Raw genomic sequence first — 18,498 nt, 5'->3', positions numbered from 1 at the left:
CTCCTCATGCAGGTTCCTAGAGTAAACGGAGTAGTGAGTGGGGAAGGCCCGAGAGGAAGAGATCAAAAACAATGTGCTGCGGAAAAAATACAAAACAAAAATGATTAATCTGTGCCTTCTCTCCTCCCAGGACTCTCCCCCTCTTTCGGTTTCTCCCATTTCAAAACTGCATCTTTCCACTTTGATGCCCCCCTCTCTATCCACACCTCCGGTACTGAAGAAACAAAACAAAAAACAGTTTTGAAGTGATTTCCCTCTGCTCTCTGCGAGGGTACCTACACACACTCCGTGCCAAACACGTCTGTACATGACCTTTCCTCAAAGCAAAAGGTTTACGTGTGGTGCGGTTTCAATAAACGTTGGGCTGAGACACACACACACTTCGTACATGACCTTTCCTCAAAGCAAAAGGTTTACGCGTGGTGCGGTTTCAATTAACGTTGGGGTGTGTCCCATCAACTCGGTCGCTCTCTCTCTCTCTCCCTAATGAAACGCTTTCTTTCAGAGTTCTTAATTACTTTTGTTCCAGCGCCTCTGTTCAACTCTATGAATAATGCAATAACAGGAACTTAGGAAGTCCTTTAATAATCTCTGTACTATCAACAGGTCTGTTTATAGTGCAATCAGGCAGAGAGAATTAGCTACACACAGAATCAACAACCTCATGGTGAATTAAAAACGGCGTTCCTAAAATGATAGCGAGTTCATGTCCGTAACATATCGTTTCAGTTGGGATTCCTTCCTCCGCGCTCTGATTGGGTGCAGACCAGTCACTACTAGTGTGTGTGATTGCGTGTCTGTGTATGCGTTTTTTTTTATGCACTGCTGGAGACCCTAAATCTCATGTGGTTTTTACCGTAATCATAGAGTGCAGCCTGTTGGTAAGTGATGCGGAGGGTCTGTGACCTCTATTGGACAACAGATCAGGGCTGAACTACACATGTAATCTCCCACAAATCTCTCCCTCTGCCAGTGCATTTGAGGAGAATAGCTCCCAAATTCTCTACAAACAGGGACATTAACATAGACAAACTGTAGCTAGACGTACAACCACACAGTATACAGGATTAGCATAGATAAACAGCGCAGGTAAATGTAATATCCTATGTGAACAAATCATGGGTAGACTAAAAGTAGGATTGCAGCTGTATACTACAAAATGATTAATCCAGTTGAGCAATAATCCATGTTTAACATACTCACCATAGGTACGTATAAACTTTACCACACCACATTTACATCATGTATATGTACAGGTAAACATTTGCGCTCTCAAACACAAATCGTTTTAACCAGTGCTTAATTTGAGCCYGCACCTCTTCGTTTTGGACTGTTTCGTTTCCGGAACCTATTTGACCGGACACAGAACCTTAACGTGTAAGTATTTTTTTCAAACACTGTTTGCAATGTACAAATTCAAATAATGGCGATCCGAGTTAATTCGAGTTGCTGCCTCATTAATTATCCAGCCTCCTAAAAACGTAATGTGGAAACGTAGATTTTGAGCCCGCGACCTGATGTTCTAAAGAATGAGTTAGTGTTGGGCCGGCTCGTGCTTACAGTTTGATCAACATTATAGCCTATGTTAGAGACCATGAAGGGCCGTTGCGGTGGTGAGAGAGAAGCGCCCCTGTATCCGTCTCAGAACTAGAATGAGATTCACATTCTATGATCCATCTCACTCCCTCTGCTAGACATGAACCTGCCACATAGGACCAATAGCTTCTTAAAACAAATAGCCTAGCTGTGGATCGTGTTAACGTAGCCCAATCACAAGGCATATAGCCCGGGAACACGCAGCAAATCTATCAGTTAACAGCATGAAGSCAGAACAAGCCTTTTGTAATATTTAAAATACTATCGGGGTTGAAAAACACAGGTTGAAAAGCAAATAGTTCCTGCTTAAAAGATAACACTAATCTGACTGTAGGCTACGAACATCGTTTRACAAAGTAAAACAAGAGATGGGCTTTTGGCATGAGAGTAAATCGTCCATCGCCGGCGAGTGAACTACGCATCATTGGGTGAGTCAGCCAAAGTGGAAAGCTTTTCTAGGACTATAATTTTCTCCTCATACTGTGGGGTTGAACAAAAATATAAGTGCAACAATTCAAAATATTTTACTGAGTTACAGTTCATATAAGGAAATCAGTCAATTGAAATAAATAAATTAGGCCCAAATCTACAGATTTCACATGACTGGGAATACGGATATGCATCTGTTAGTAACAGATAGGGAGTGATACCTTTTCTGTGGATCAGAAAACCAGTCAGTATCTGGTGTGACCACAATTTGCCTCATGCAGCGCGACATCTCCTTCGCATAGAGTTGATCAGGCTGTTGATTGTGGCCTGTGGAATGTTGTCRCACTCRTCTTCAATGAATGTGCGAAGTTGCTGGATATTGGCGGGAACTGGAACACGCTGTCGTACACGTCGTTCCAGAGCATCCCAAACATGCTCAATGGGTGACATGTCTGGTGAGTATGAAAGGCCATGGAAGAACTGGGACATTTTCACCTTCCAGGAATTGTGTACAGATCCTTGCGTCATGGGGCTGTGAATAGTCATGCTGAAACATGAGGTGATGGCGGCGGATGAATGGCACAACAATGGACCTATGGATCTTTTCCCAGTATCTGTGCATTCAAATTGGCATCAATAAAAAGCAATTGTGTTCATTGTCCGTAGCTTATGACTGTAGCTTATGACTGTCCATACCATAACCCCACCACCACTGTGGGGTACTCTGTTTACAAAGTTGACATCAGCAAACTGCTCGCCAACACGACACTGTACACATGGTCTGCGTTTGTTAGGTCGCTTGGACATACAGCCAAATTCTCTAAAACGACGTTGGAGGCGATTCAATTCTCTGGCAACAGCTCTGGTGGACATTCCTGCAGTCAGCATGCCAATTGCACACTCCCTCAAAACTTCAGACATCTGTGGCATAGTATTATGTGACAAAAACTGCACATTTTAGAGTGGTCTGTTATTGTCCCCAGCACAAGATGCACCTGAGTAATGGTCATGCTGTTTAATCAGCTTCTTGATATGCCACACCTGTCAGGTAGATGGATTATCTTGGCAAATGAGAAATGCTCACTAATAGGAATGTAAACACATTTGTGCACAACATTTGAGAGATATTAGCTTCCGGTACGTATGAGAAACGTCTGGGATCTTTTATTGCAGAAACAGAGGCAGTTTGCCCTCTTAAGGTCCTTACTACTGAAAAGTGTCTGTTCCAGGTGCGTAGGAGTCACAATCTTTTATTTCAGCTCATGAAACATGGGACCAACAGTTTACATGTTGCGTTTAGATTTTTGTTTAGTGTACAATTTGTCTCCACACACCTAGGCTATTGATGGATTCAAGACAGTGCTTTTTATTGATCTCAGAATCTCAGAAGTCAAAACGCAAGACAAGAGGATTACTTTTAATTGTGTGCCATTGAAACCTTACCACATTGCAGCTAGCCAAACACTGTTTCTAGTGCAGCCAGTGTTGCGTAGCGCTTCCAGCATGTGGAACATGCTAATTACCCTCCTCCCAGCTCATCTGCTTTACTTTACTTTAGAGCGATAAAAAGGAGGCAGAATCGGCTTACCACCTTAAAGCACCGCAATTAATTGTAATCTAGTTTAATGGGAGACCCACTTTGACTAGCTAATGTGGCTAATTGCAGCCATACAGGAAATGCTATTGACTTTGAGCGGATGCCATTAGACCTTGATGAAGGCGCTGATGTGTGAATATCGCATAGCCCACAACACACACATAAATATACAGTATCTCTCTCAGCTGCTATATGCAGACAAACACACCCCTAACTATATGCCGGCAGACGCACGCACACACCACAAAAGGAGGCACGCGATAAAAGAGATGCGCGCACACACACAGAGGCAAAGCACAAAGAGATTTGTTGTGGCACCCTGCATGCCAATGTTGGACTGCAGCAACCAATTGGGATGTTTATTCTTCAGAAAGACGAGAAAAGGGTGCAGGTGGAAATGTTTCGGCTCATTCGATCAATAGAAGGAACAGTACAACGATAAACCTATATATATTCTATCAAAACGGTAGCAGTACAGCAAACCGCCTCATAGTGGCATAACATTCCTCAAGTGTATTAGAAATAAGCAGTGCAAGTAGGGTCTCTTATGTTACAAGTAAATCATTGAGATAAGACATTGGAACATGTGCTGACTCTTAAAGTAGGCCTATAGGAGTAAAGTACTAGCTCAGCTATGGGGAGAGGAGTACTGCAACAATCCCTTGTGTGTCGGTCCTCTCAGGTTCTGTATCGGTAACTGTAGGGGGGTTGGAGAGGCTGGAGAAGACTCACGGCTGACAGAAATGCTTTACCGCACAGGCCCAGGGTGACTCGCTTGCTTCCACTACCCACCATCAAATCCAATTCCAACCTGCTGCTGGGTAATAGCTGTCTGCCTGCCTGAACCAGCCATTCCCACCCGTCAACAGTGTTCCAACATTGCTGAAACAGGAGGGGACTGTCCGGCCTTGTATCTAGTTGGAACTTACTATAATACTGTTGCATTCCTTTATAAGCAAAATAACATTTCTCAAGGCACCTTGGATTATAGGTTCCCTTGTGGTGTGTGTGGTTCAGATAAAGGACGACTGGATGTCATTCAGTTCTATAGTGACACTGTTGGGGTTGCAGAACTTGATTCACTGCTGCTATTCATCTCCCATGTAAAGGAACTGATTCCAAATCAGATCAGCTCAAATGTTTGGGAGCCCTTCACAAAAGGCCTGATGCCTGTGATTAATGCTCGTGCACACACTTGCAAATATTTGGGATATTATCCTTTTCAGTGGGCGGGAACAGGAGTGACCGGTCGAAGCTGTAATAAGGGAACCTCTGACAGAACAAGCCTACCTTTTGTGGGTTCAGTGCGTTTGGGGAGATCCAGCGTGTCGTAGCTTTTGGCATTCTCTCCGTTTTTCCTGCCTGTATAGAGATTGGAGAGAGAACAGATGTACATGTCAAACAGACAACCAGACCAGTGGCGTAGTGGTAAACTCCCATCGCCGGTCACGGGGGAAAAAATAACGCTCACTATACTTTCAATGCATTTTTTCTGCAAAGGTGGGTCAACTGTCGCCTCCACAAAAAAAGTGGGTAAACCATCCACTACACCAGACAGAGATCATTGACAATGTCCCTGAGATCACTGCACACACACATTCAAACACAGATGGACAGACATGAGAGTACACACACACACATACACCATCACCACACATGTCTAGTAGCAGCCTAGTGGGGAACCTCCTTTAATAAGGCAGGGAGGGTAATTGAGCAGAGTGACTACAGAAGGGCCAGCTCATTAACGTCTCTCCATCCATATCGTCAACACGGACGGGACATGGCTAAAAACTAAATCCCAGGTTCCTTTTCACTACCCAAACTTATTGGTCTTACCTGGTCTCCCCTACCTCTACACCTCGTGATTAGGCAAGGTTTGAATGACTAACACTACGATGCTGTGTGGTAGGATGAAGGAGTGAGAACTACAGCAAGGCTACAGCACATTAAGAGGGCAAACAAGTGAAGTCCGTGGAACTTTTCAGTTTTGGAGGAGATCCAAACTACTAATGCTACAGTAGCTATAAGCGGAAGGGTGAGATAGTGAGACAGGACATGAGGACACTCACCTTGATTAAACCACTCCTCTATAGTTAGCCAAGGAAGCAGCAGCAATGCCAAAAAACACAAGCAGGGAGAAGAGAAGAGTAAATGAAAAAATAGGTTGTGTGGATTAGAGGTGACATAATAAAAACACGTTCAGTTTAAAGTCAACTTGGGGCTATAAAGTTCAGAGGGAAAAGGGGAAAAGAGAGTGGGAAAGCTGAGAGACAGAAAGAGAGAACACAAGGGAGGGAGAAAGAAAGAGATYGCAAGAGAGAGTGGGAGAATAGAAGGTAAGAAACAAGTATTTAGGGCAGAACGGTGACAAGTGGAGAATAAAWCCCATTAGCACTCCARAGGTGACTCTCCTGGGACAGAGTTAAGAGGCTGTGGTGTCAGTGTACTCGGCTCATTAGAGAAAGTGTGTGTATGATCACACTGCAGCAGCACACATAAGGAGAGAGGGACAGTCACTGCCACTCAAGGCACTAAGCCAGCCAGCCACACACACACAACAGCACAGGAATATAGGAATCAAAAACAAAAAGACAAATGTAAAAAGCAAACATTTTGCATTGGGTAAAAACGCTGGGCCTGAAGCGTCTGTTCATGATAATGGGTTTAATGGTAAGTGTCAGGATTCGGGGGGGTAATTTAGACAATTTAACTCAGGTAACAAATTGCTGGGAGAGACCGTGTTGTCTAAACGACTCTCTTGAAAGATCTGACTCCCCTTCCCGCACTCACACTGTTTTTGGACGGGCATGTTGAGCATTTTTAATGTAGGCCATCTTTCCTTCAAAGTACACCTCCAGGGCCTGTGAAGACTAAACACACCACATTAACTGCTGTGTACAATAGCAGCAGACTGGCTAATTCGCCTGCGATTGCCATCTATAATATTCAATCTGTAAACACACACACACATTTCTAGACACACGACCCAGTGCTTCTTGGCCTCTAAATCAGTAGCATCCCCCTCCGGACTGTGAGGGGTCAGTGAGATTGGGTCTCACCTCATTGACTAAGTGATTCATTGCTGTCATTATTTGTTGTGGGAGAGGGACCTCTACTTGTTGTTCAGCCATTAGTCAGTGATCGAGAGGTAGTCTACACTAATTACATCTCTGTCTAGAACCAGAGGGTAGCCTTTACTAAATAACGGTCTGCTAGGGGGAAATAGCTCTGGGCTGAAGGGTACGAGGTAAATAGAGCTCTAAAGAGCTGAAATACTGTTAGCATAGGCCTGGATACATACAGTAACCTATTCAAACTGACAGGGCCCATTTTGAGTATAGTATAATGGGTTTCTGTCCTCTTTTTTTCTCTCTGTGTGTTAATCGGTAGTTCCTACAGAACATCAAACACTGGCAGTGCACGGAAGAGYCTAGTTTTGGGACTGGGCCCATGTCTCTCCAGTCTAGTCTCCCTCTGTGTCGTCCCTGCCTTTCACCTTTGGCCTTCTTCCCTCCGAAGCAGCCTGCGTCGTCCTTCTTCTTCCTCTGAGGGCCCACAGAGCCCGGGGCCTGCAGCACTGATGGGTCTGTGAACTTCTCAGCCCCTGGGATCTCCTTGTGAACGTGGTAGGACAGGTTCCTCATGATACACACACAGTTCTCCACAGACTGGAGGAGGCGGGGACAGAGAGTTGTCAGCTCAACCTGCACAGATTGTTCTCAGAATATGATATGAAAGGGACTGTTTACTCGCTTCCAAACTAGATAGAGACCCACTGGAGACAAGCAAAACAGAATACAAATCAGCATTCGTGGTATCAAATGTCTCCAACGACTACACAAAATACTGTTATAATAATATACAGGTAGAATGATGCATATGGGGAGGTGTGTGGAGCTGGCGGCTCACCTTGTTGTCCATGTCTTTCTTCCCCACAGCTGACTGCAGGGCGTGGAGCAGAGCGTCCACCAGCCCCTCGCACTCCCTCAGCCTGCGCCTCGCCTCGGCCCCGTCCGAACTCACGTTCCTGTGGAACACAGACACACGCTGGTCAGAAGCAGAAAAAAAAGACATCCGTAGGCTGTGTTAATAAACAGCATTTAGAATCGCTTTTCATTTCACTTCCAATTTCCTCCATGAGTGGTTGAATATATTTCAGAGACAGAGGGCTCCAATCTCCCGTGCACAGAGATAGCATTGCCCAGTGCCCATGCTCTAGAAGCTGAGGAGATTAAGATCAGACACAGCTGACTTCAAGAGATAAAAGTAAACACCTGAATCTGACTACAGTGAAGCAGCAGTGTAACAGCTAAGCAGACAGGGAAATAATCATTCCAAACAGTCGAGCASAGGACATGAAAAGTGGCAACTTCCCGCCAAAGATGGTACCGTAGACAGGCATGCAATCTACCATTCTGCACTCCCAAACAGACCTGTGTAGTAAATAACCGGCTGCAAAGGCCTGCCAAGTGCCTCCGCGCATGTCTTTACAGAGACTTTAGTTGTGGAGCGAGAGAGCAGGAGCTGCTAGGCTCGCTGGGGACTTAAATTAAGAGGGTTTTCTTTCTGGGCCATATAATCCCATTACCAATCCACCCAGCTAGTCCTGGAGGAGGATGCCTGTCACCGCTGCGAAGGGGTTGAGGGGGACAGCCAGAGTGACACACACACACACTTAAATGTGCAGACACTTGCAAACAGAAATGCGCATACACACAGCCGCTCTTTCACACACCTACACACACAGGGGGGAGTCAGTCAGACTCCATTCATCTCAGGTAAAGCCTGGGCTATTATACACTTTGGGCTAATTAAAACTAATCAATGGTACAGAGAGGCAGACACCGCAGACCATACGGGACTCTATTCCCAAGTCATAAAACATCYACGGGACTGTAGTGGAACGGGTCAAGAGCTTCAAGTAAAATGGCGCCGACAGATATGGCAGCTCTGCTTCTAGCTCCTYAGCAACTTTGTGGWATTTCTTACATTATTAGCACAGAAAATGTTTTGTGTTATTACATACAGCCAGACATAACTTTTGTATATCAGAGCGGCGGTAACTCACCAGCATTACGACCAGGAATGCAACTTGCCCAAATTGGATCCTTTGTTTGTACCACCTAGYGCAATTTAACTTATTCCAAAGGCTGTTCCAAAACACCGCCGGCGGAGAAGAGGTATTAGGAGTGGACTTCTAGTCCGACTCAGGAGGCGTGCACACCAGCCACCGCTTCCGAGTATATTAATTGCTAATGTTCAGTCTCTGGATAACAAAGAAGACTAGCTCAGGGCGAGGATCTACTTCCAGAGAGACATCAGGGATTGTAACATACTCTGTTTCACAGTAACATGGCTCTCTAGGGATATACTGTCCCCGTCCATACAGCCAGCTGGGATKTCAGTACATCACGCAGACAGGAATAAAGAACTCTCCGGGAAGAAGAAAGGCGGGGGTGTATGTTTCATGKTTAACTACCCATGGTGCGATTGTGATAACATACAGGAACTCAAGTCCTTTTGTTCATCCGACCTAGAATACCTCAATCAAATGCCGACCAATAAAATTATCTTTGGTTATAGTCACAGCCGTGTATAATCCCGCTCAAGCCGATACCACAACGGCTCCCAAAGAACTACACTGGACTTTATGCAAACTGGAATACACATATCCTGAGGCCGCATTTATTGCAGCTGGTGATTTTAACAAAGCAAATGAGGAAAACGCTACTGAAGTTCTACCAACACATTGACTGTAGTACTCGCACTGGTAAAACATTGGACCGCTGCTACTCAACTTTTCAAAATGCCAACAAAGCCCTCCCCTGCCCTCCCTTCGGCAAATCTGATCGACTCCATTTTGCTCCTCCCTCCCTATAGGCAGGAACTCAAACAGGAAGTACTCGTGCTAAGGTCTATTCAACGCTGGTCTGACCAATCAGAATCCATGCTTCAGGATTGTTTTGATCACGCGGACTGGGACTGAGAATAACATTGACGAATACGGTTCATCAGGAAGTGTATAGGAGATTTTGTACCCACTTTGACTATTAAAACCTACCCAAACGAGAAACCGTGGATAGATGGCAGCTTCGTGCAAAACTGAAAGAGCGAACCACTGCATTTAACCATGGCAAGGTGACGGGGAATATGGTTGAATACAAACAGTGTAGTTATTCCCTCCTTAAGGCAATCAAACAGGCAAAACGTTTGTACAGTACATAGACAAAGTGGAGTCGCAATCCAATGGGTCAGACACTATATGTATGTGGCAGGGTCTACAGACAATCATGGATTACAAAGGGAAAACCAGCCACGTCGCGGACACCGACGTTTTGCATCCGGACAAGCTGAACACCATCTTTACCCACTTTCAGGATAACACAGTGCCAGCGACGCMGCTCGCTACCAAGGACTGTGGGCACTCCTTCTCCGTGGCCGACGTGAGTAAGACATTTTAAGCATGTTAACCTATCTGAACAAGAAGAATACCTATGTAAGAATGCTGTTTATTGACTACAGCTCAGCATTCCACAAAATAGCACCCTCCAAGCTCATCATTAAGCTCGGGGCACTCGGTCTGAACCCCGCCCTGTGCAAATAGGTCTTCCGACTTCCTGACGGGCCGCCCCCAGGTGGTGAAGGTAGGAAACAACACCTCCACTTCGCTGATCCTCAACACAGGGGCCCCACAAGGGTGCCTGCTTAGCCCCCTCCTGTACTCCCTGTTCACCCATGACTGCGTGGCCACGCACGCCTCCAACTCAAATCATCAAGTTTGCAGTAGTAGGCCTGATTACCAACAATGACAAGAGTCTACAGGGTGGAGGTGAGGGCCCTGGGAGAGTGGATCCAGGAAAATAACCTCTCACTCAACAAAACAAAGGAGCTTTATAAGAATAGAAGCCAGCGGAGAGCAGGAGCCTATTGCGCAATAGACAGGCTGTATGTTAGAAGCTTAAATAAACCTTGTCATTCATTAGCTAAATCTAAGGCTAACACTGCCTTGAATTTATGACCTGAAAAAGGGTAGGCTAGGACAACTACACTTACTATACAAAATATTAGAAACACCTGCTCTTTCCATGACGACTGACCAGGTTAAAGCTATGATCCCTTATTGCTATCACTTGTTAAATCCACTTCAAATCAGTGTAGAAGGGGAGTAGACCGGTTAAAGAATGAGTTTTAATCCTTGAGACAATCGCACCATGGATCATGTATGTGTGCCATTCAGAGGGTGAACGGGCAAGACAAAAGATTTAAGTGCCTTTGAACAGGGTATGGTAGTAGGTGCCAGGCGCACCGGTTTGAGTGTCAAGAATTGCAATGCTGCTGGGTTTTCCAGGCTCAACAGTGTGTATCAAGAATGTTCCACCACCCAAGAGACATTCAGCCAACTTAACACAACTGTGGAAAGCATAAGGTTCTACATGGGCCAGCATCGCTCTAGAATGCTTTTGACACCTTGTAGAGTCCATGCCCCGACAAATTGAGGCTGTTCTGAGGGCAAAAGGGGGAGCAACTCAATATTAGGAAGGTGTTCCGAATGTTTTGTACACTCCGTGTACATATACTGTATTTCAATCTTGAACAGGATTAGGCTTATCTATTTCGAAATTGATGGAMAGAAAGACGGCATGCACACTGATTTAAATCAATGATATTCGAGTGATAAGCTGTTTTAAAACTTTGCATCTGGAATTTTAACAAAATAACTTGAAGATAAGAAAAAAAGGTGACCCCCGAAAACCAGTTGTAGATGTGTAAGTTAGACACACAGTCAGTCCTTATATTACTGTACCCTGGGCTATGCTGCAGAAAATGTAGTCCTTSCTACCTTTCACAAGAAAAAAAGTTAGTATGATGAGATYATACATGCATTGTGAACTGCGCTCCATAATGCGATGCGCTGTCCGTTGTCACCCTGAGAGTTGATGATTGATCATGCAGARAGCAGAGAGTTTAGGCCGTGGCCCGTAGAGAAGCCASATTMAGAAATGGCATCAAATGTAACAGTTCCATTTTACGTCATGCTGTTCATAGAAATAATCTCACAGTTACTTTCCCGGGAAAACGGTGAGAGTTTGGGCGGGAAATCCCAGTAACCCGGTTCTGCCTATTCAACCTTGGTCTGACCAATCGGAATTTATACATTAACTTCTTATGGCTACAGGGGCAGTATTTGAGTAGCTTGGATGAAAGGTGCCCAGAGGTGCCCATAGTAAACTGCCTGCTCCTCAGTCCCAGTTGCTAATATATGCATATTATTCGTATTGGATAGAAAACACTCTGAAGTTTCTAAAACTGTTTGAATGATGTCTGTGAGTATAACAGGACTCATATGGCAGGCAAAAAACAGAGAAAAAATCCAAACAGGAAGTGGGAATTCTGAGGTTGGTTGATTTTCAACCAAGACCCTATTGAATACACAGTGGGATATGGATGAGTTTGCCTTCTAACGCTTCCACTAGATGTCAACAGTCTGTAGAACCTTTGTCTGATGCCTCTACTGTGAAGTGGGGCCGAAGGAGACAGGAATTAGTCAGGTCTGCCATGAGGTGACCATGCGAGTTCACATGAGGGAGCTCTGTTCCATCGCACATCTGAAGTCAATGTAATTTCCGGTTGGAACGTTACTGAAGATTTATGTTAAAAACATTCTAAAGATTGATTCAATACATCGTTTGACATGTTTCTACTGACTGTTACGGAACTTTTTGAAATTTCGTCTGCTTTTAGTGAACGCGCTTCCTGACTTTGGATTTGTTTCCAAACACGCTAACAAAAATAGCTATTTGGACATAATGATGGACATTACCGACAAAAATTTTGTGATGAGTCCTGGGATTGCATTCCGACGAAGATCAGCAAAGGTAAGTGAAGATTTATAATGCTTTTTGATGAGTTTTGTTGACTGCAAATTTGGCGGGTAACTGTATGGCTTCCTTTTGTGGCTGAACGCTGTTCTCAGATTATTGAATATTGTGCTTTTGCCGTAAAGCTTTTTGAAATCTGACACAGCGGTTGCATTAAGAACAAGTGTATCTTTAATTCTATGTAAAACATGTATCTTTCATCAAAGTGTATGATGAGTATTTATGTTATTTGCGTGGCTCTGCAATTTCTCCGGAATATTTTGGAGGCATTTCTGAACATGGCGCCAATGTAAACTGAGGTTTTTGGATACAAATATGAACTTTATGGAACAAAACATATAGTATGTGTGTAACATGAAGTCCTATGAGTGTCATCTGATGAAGATCATCAAAGGTTAGTGATTCATTTTATCTCTATTTCTGCTTTTTGTGACTCCTGTCTTTGGCTGGAAAAATGACTGCGTTTGTCTGTGAATTTGCGGTGACCTAACAATCGTTTGTGGTGCTTTCGCTGTAAAGCCTATTTGAAATCGGACACTTTGGTGGGATTAACAACAAGATTACCTTTAAAATGGTATAAGATACATGTTTGAGGAATTTTAATTATGAGATTTCTGTTGTTTGAATTTGGCGCCCTGCACTTTCACTGGCTGTTGTCATATCATCCCGCTAACAGGATTGCAGCCATAAGAAGTTTTAAGATTGTTTTGATCACGCGGACTGGGAAATGTTCCCGGGTCACCTCTGAGAACAGTATCGAAATATACACAGACTCGGTGACAGGGTTCGTCAGGAAGTGCATAGAGGATGCTGTTCCCACTGTGACAATTACAAGTTATCCGAACCAAAAACCGTGGATAGARTGCACCATTCGCCACCACAGGGCTCTCCAGAGGGTGGTGCGGTCAGCCCAACATATCATCGGGGGCACACTGCCTGCCATCCACGACATCTACATCACCCGGTGTCACAGGAAGTCCAAGAAGCTTGTCAAGGACTTCAGCCACCCGAGCCACGGCCTGTTCGCCCCGCTACCATCTAGAGGAGACGACAGTACTGGGACATCAAAGCTGGGACCGAGAGACTGATAAACAGCTTGCATCTCCAGGACATCAGACTGTTACAAAGTCACCCTTAGCCGGTCTCGTACCCTGCCCTGAACCTTAGGCTGCTTTGCCCTATGTACATAGAGTCATTGAACACTGGTCACTTTAATAATTGTTACATACAGTTTTACTCATTTTATATGTATATACTGTATTCTAGTCATGACTCATCCTATATAACTACTGCTGTACACACGTTTTCTAGTCATATACTTTCCATACACACAGTTTTGTATTGCTAGGTTGACTCGGTACCGTTGCTCCTTGTACAAGCTAAATGTCTTACTTTTTAACTCTGCATTGTTGGTAAAATTCTCGTAAGTAAGCATTTCACGGTAAAGTCTATACCCGTTGTATTTGGTGCATGTGACAAATAAAATTCTAAATAAATTAATAGAATTAAAACCTCACATCCCTCTTTTGGTACAGAGGAATCACTTCCACCCATAAAGGCCACCAAGGAGCATCCAACAGGGATTGATTTGACAGGCAGGTGTGTGTGTGTGTGTGTGCTTGGGTAGACACAAAGCGGGAAGGGTGTTTTTTTATTGGCAGGTGTATTGGCAGGTGTTTGATTTTCCCTTTTTCTAGGAAAGTACATCTATTGTGGGTGTCAATCTGTGTGTTTCAATGTCAATCTGTGTGTTTCAATGTCAATCTGTGTGTTTCAATGTCAATCTGCGGATGTGACGGAGGGCGTGTGTGTCTGTGTCTATTGTGTGGATGGATATCAACTAGCTAGGCTGAGAGGTCAGTCATTGTGACATGTGGCCATAAAGGGACAATAGGCTGTCCTCTGGGAGAGGGTTAGAATGAGACCGCCTCACTGATGAAGACCCCACCATGTCCGTCGTCACAAGGTCAATGCTAGGCCTGGTAGAAAGGACACAGCTTAAAGGACTTTCTCTCACACACACACACAACCTTATTTGACAGTGTAGGAGTATGGACACGCTCATCCTTTGAGGGCTCACGAGTGGCACAGCGATCTAAGGCACTGCATATCAGTGCTAGAGGCGTCACTACAGAACCTGGTTCGATTCCAGGCTGTATCACAACCGGCCGGGATTGGGAGTCCCATAGGGCGGCGCACAATTGYCCCAGCGTTGTCCGGGTTTGGCCGGGGTAGGCCGTCATTGTAAATAAGAATTTGTTCTTAACTGAKTTGCCTAGTTAAATAAAGGTTAAATAAAATAAATTAATAAAAATCCTTTCAGAAGGAAACAATGCCAAAAAGCGATTATAGTGACTGATACAGAAAACGTGCTGCTCTGTCAAGGCATGAGTAAACTCAATCTCCCATACATCAGCAGATCTCAAATCTGCTTCTGGCCAGCAAACAGAGTGTGTTGTTGGTTTACGTCGCCATGGAGACACACTCAGCAGCAGGTAACTAGAGAGAGGGGGAGAGAGAGATGTAATACGTGGCTAGTACAAGGTGCCCTGTATGACCCTGTGGGATGGGTGAGACACACAGTGAACTCACACACGCACACAGAGACACACACATACACACAGACATACCCATGGGGAGGAGCAATCAGCTGCCAACTTCACCAGAGGACATCCACATCCAGCTATATCGGACCTCTAACTCAGCAGCAGTCACCTCTACTACTATACAATACCCCTCCCCCTGTCAGAACCACTGACATAGGCTCTGTCGCAAATGGCACCCTATTCCTATATAGTGCACTACCTTTTGACCAGAGTCCTTTGGGTCCTTTGGGGAACAGGGTACCATTAGAGATGGAGCCACGGTAATGTGCTTCTGGCCAGATGAGGCAAACTTGATTACATTGATTAAAGTGAAATGGGGCAGGAGGAGGCAGCAGCTTCTCTAGGGAGGGAGTGGTGTAATCTAAGGACAGCCAGCCGGATCAAACCCTCAGCCTCCGTCTACTTCCTTACCCAGGRCACCAAGCAAAATAAAAATACATCCTGATACCAAGAGAGTGTGTGCATGTGAGAGAGCGAGAGAAAGAAAGGGAGCGAAAGAGATGGCGAGAGAGAGTACCAAACAAGCCAAACACAAGAACGTTCATCTGGAATGTGTTACATTAGACCAAAACAGCAGGGGGTTGGTGGGGTGTTGGAGGGTGGTGGGATTGGTTGGATCCTGATCAACAGACCGCAGTGACTGTTGAGCTGAGCTGCAGTGGATTAGGGACTGTGGGTCGGACTGGCTGGGGCTGGGCGGGATGCAGGCAGCATATAGCTGGGACAGAGGACAACACACGCATATCTGTTGTGTTTCTGCAGGGTGACGTACTGCCATAACACAAGGTCCAAGTCACGTCAGGAGAAAGAACTACTATCTAGTCTCCAACATTGTCTGACATTAACCTCACACGCTTCAAAAACAAAGTCAAACTGGCAAAATGGACACTAGTAGAGAGTCACAGCCAATATACAAACGGCCAATACAAAGACATTAAACCTACTACATCTTTATTAGAACCACTATCTCCTGGTGGACCTTTGGCTTAACTCAGACATCCAGACTTCCTATAGACTTATGTCCAGTGTGTGTGTGTGTGTGTGTGTCGGGGGGGGGGGGTGGAGACACACAGCAGTAGACAGAAGTCATTATCTGTGGCTATACTACACCCCCCCAGGCTCAGCCTTTGGCTTCCTCTTTGAACACTTTCCCTACAAGGTCGACCAAGGTCAGTCAGTATAGAGAGGGGCAGAAGTCTTGAGTGACAGTTGCTAGAGACTGGACTAGCCAACTACTTTCTCCAGATGAACTCACAGTTGGGAGAAGGCTCAAGCCATACCCTATGGAGGCAATAATCCACAGCTGCAACACATTGAGGAGAATGTTGCCATCTACTAGAAGATGCTGTGAATCAAGTGAGCGAGGAAAACAAGGCTTCCTCACCAACCTGTCACCTGATTGGTATAAATCTACACACTAATTTAATCTAGTCCCATTCGACCCAACCCGCCCCCCTCCATCCCCTCACAACCTTTAAAATCAGGGAGAAGGGGATTCGTATTTAAAAGGGCTAATGTCGTTACGGGAGTTGTAACRGTTGCGGTAAGCCCTTGTGGCCACGGAAGTACTAATCAAGCATCAGGTTGCTCGGATGACCTCTAAGGTCTCTGGTTCTGCCTGTACAGGGGTCTGTTAATAGCACTGCTAATAGRCACAGCAGCAGAGACCATCGATCGCTATCCTTTCAATATCAGATACGCTGGTTGAAGGTCTTTCAGCTCCCTCTCTCATTCAGAGAATAGCCTCTGTGGTTGAAGTGCTGGAGAGCGAGTGGTGGCCTGGCAGGTCCATATGCATTGTACCATGGGCCCTGCTGCTGGGTCATATTAACCATCTTTTGATCTGCTTCACTTTTTCCTATGGCAGGAAGTAGCTTTAAGAGGAGCGTGGGTAGCAGGCCTCACGCAAGCTATTACCTCAGACAACCAGAGGTGTTCTTGAAGACGGTGGTCCACTCTGCYTCACGGGGCTTGGAATCCTCGTTGGGCTCGTGCTCCCAGCCTGAGTGGGGGATGATGACCTCGTTGGTCATAGTCTGAAGCCCGTGGTTTATAATCACCATCTTCAGAGGCTCATAGGAAGACAGGTTCCACAGGGTCCCTAGGGCGAGGGAGGGAGGGGGATCGGGAGAGGAGCAGAGGGAGAGAAATAGATGGAGAAAGGAAAAACTGTCATTCGCCGATTCCTTTCACGTCTGAGGGAACCGTCGTTCAAGCAAAATGAAACCATTTACCAGTAACATGTAAAACACACAGCGAGAGCAAAGTCTTAGTTTCTCTCACAGTGAGGAGAGAGATAGCTGTGTCTCACACTGAGCATAATTCAATCACTGAGCCTGTGAATCCTGTAATCTCAGAGAGAGAGAGGAATGGGAGGCGAGGGACACACACACACACACACACACACACACACACACACACACACACAGGGTGAGAACAGGTTTAGAGCCGGCATGGAGCCTGGCAACAGCTGCAATAGAGATAGAATCACGAGGGATTTCACATAAATGGATGTACCAGGGCAAGACCTCCGGTTTACGGAAAACTAAATACTACAGAATCGACTTCAAAGTCCACATACAGTGCCCTACACACGCAGAGTCCCGTCTTTGTTTTTATGAACTGTAGCTCCCCTCTACCCCACCCCCAGACAAGGCCCAGTGAGGGAGGAATGGTAACAAGATAAACTGTTTCATCTTATTTCAGAAAGTATTGATTTCTTAGGTAGAAGAATAACAGCCAGGAGCTAAAGAGTTTAGCTAAATCTTATACACACAGACTTATACACGGTTTCTGCCTGGTCAATATTTTCGCCGTCATATCATGCTGACTGCACACTATAAAAACCTTTGATGGCCCAAATCTAAAAATACCTTCAGTCTCGCTCGTGTGGTTAATTTAGGATTTGAGAAAACCATTACCTCCCTCCGACAACAATAAGTACATCTGTACTTACAGCTGAACATGGCCTCCACTCTGCAAGGCCATTAGTCAGTGAAGGCCTTAGCACTCTGGTAACATGGACCATAGCTTACCAGAGAGGCAGAACTGAGCTCTCTATGTGGCGTTAAGAGAACAGCCATGTCGTATTGCTAGAAGTTCGTTTGACTCGTTTCATTGGCGTGTTATTGTGGCATTCGGGCATGAACAACAGGAGATGTGGTGGCAGCCGTGGCAAAAGGAGAGGAGACGGATGGCGACCGACTGGTACTCTGAGAAGGAGCTGCTGCCCTGGGGGACTGCGCTGCTGCCCAGGGGGACTGCGCTGCTGCCCAGGGGGACTGCGCTGCTGCCCTGGGGGACTGCGCTGCTGCCCAGGGGGACTGCGCTGCTGCCCAGGGGGACTGCGCTGCTGCCCAGGGGGACTGCGCTGCTGCCCAGGGGGACTGCG

The 18,498-nt window shown here is 45.5% G+C and overlaps 1 pseudogene; it reads right to left on the bottom strand.

The window, feature by feature from the left end:
• Positions 1-18,498, bottom strand: part of LOC111974557 (splicing regulator ARVCF-like) — a 113,300-nt pseudogene that overhangs the window by 30,143 nt on the left and 64,659 nt on the right.

Source organism: Salvelinus sp. IW2-2015, linkage group LG15 (genome assembly GCF_002910315.2).
Source record: "Salvelinus sp. IW2-2015 linkage group LG15, ASM291031v2, whole genome shotgun sequence".
Lineage (NCBI taxonomy): Eukaryota > Metazoa > Chordata > Actinopteri > Salmoniformes > Salmonidae > Salvelinus > Salvelinus sp. IW2-2015.
This window is presented reverse-complemented; position numbering and strand designations above follow the sequence as displayed.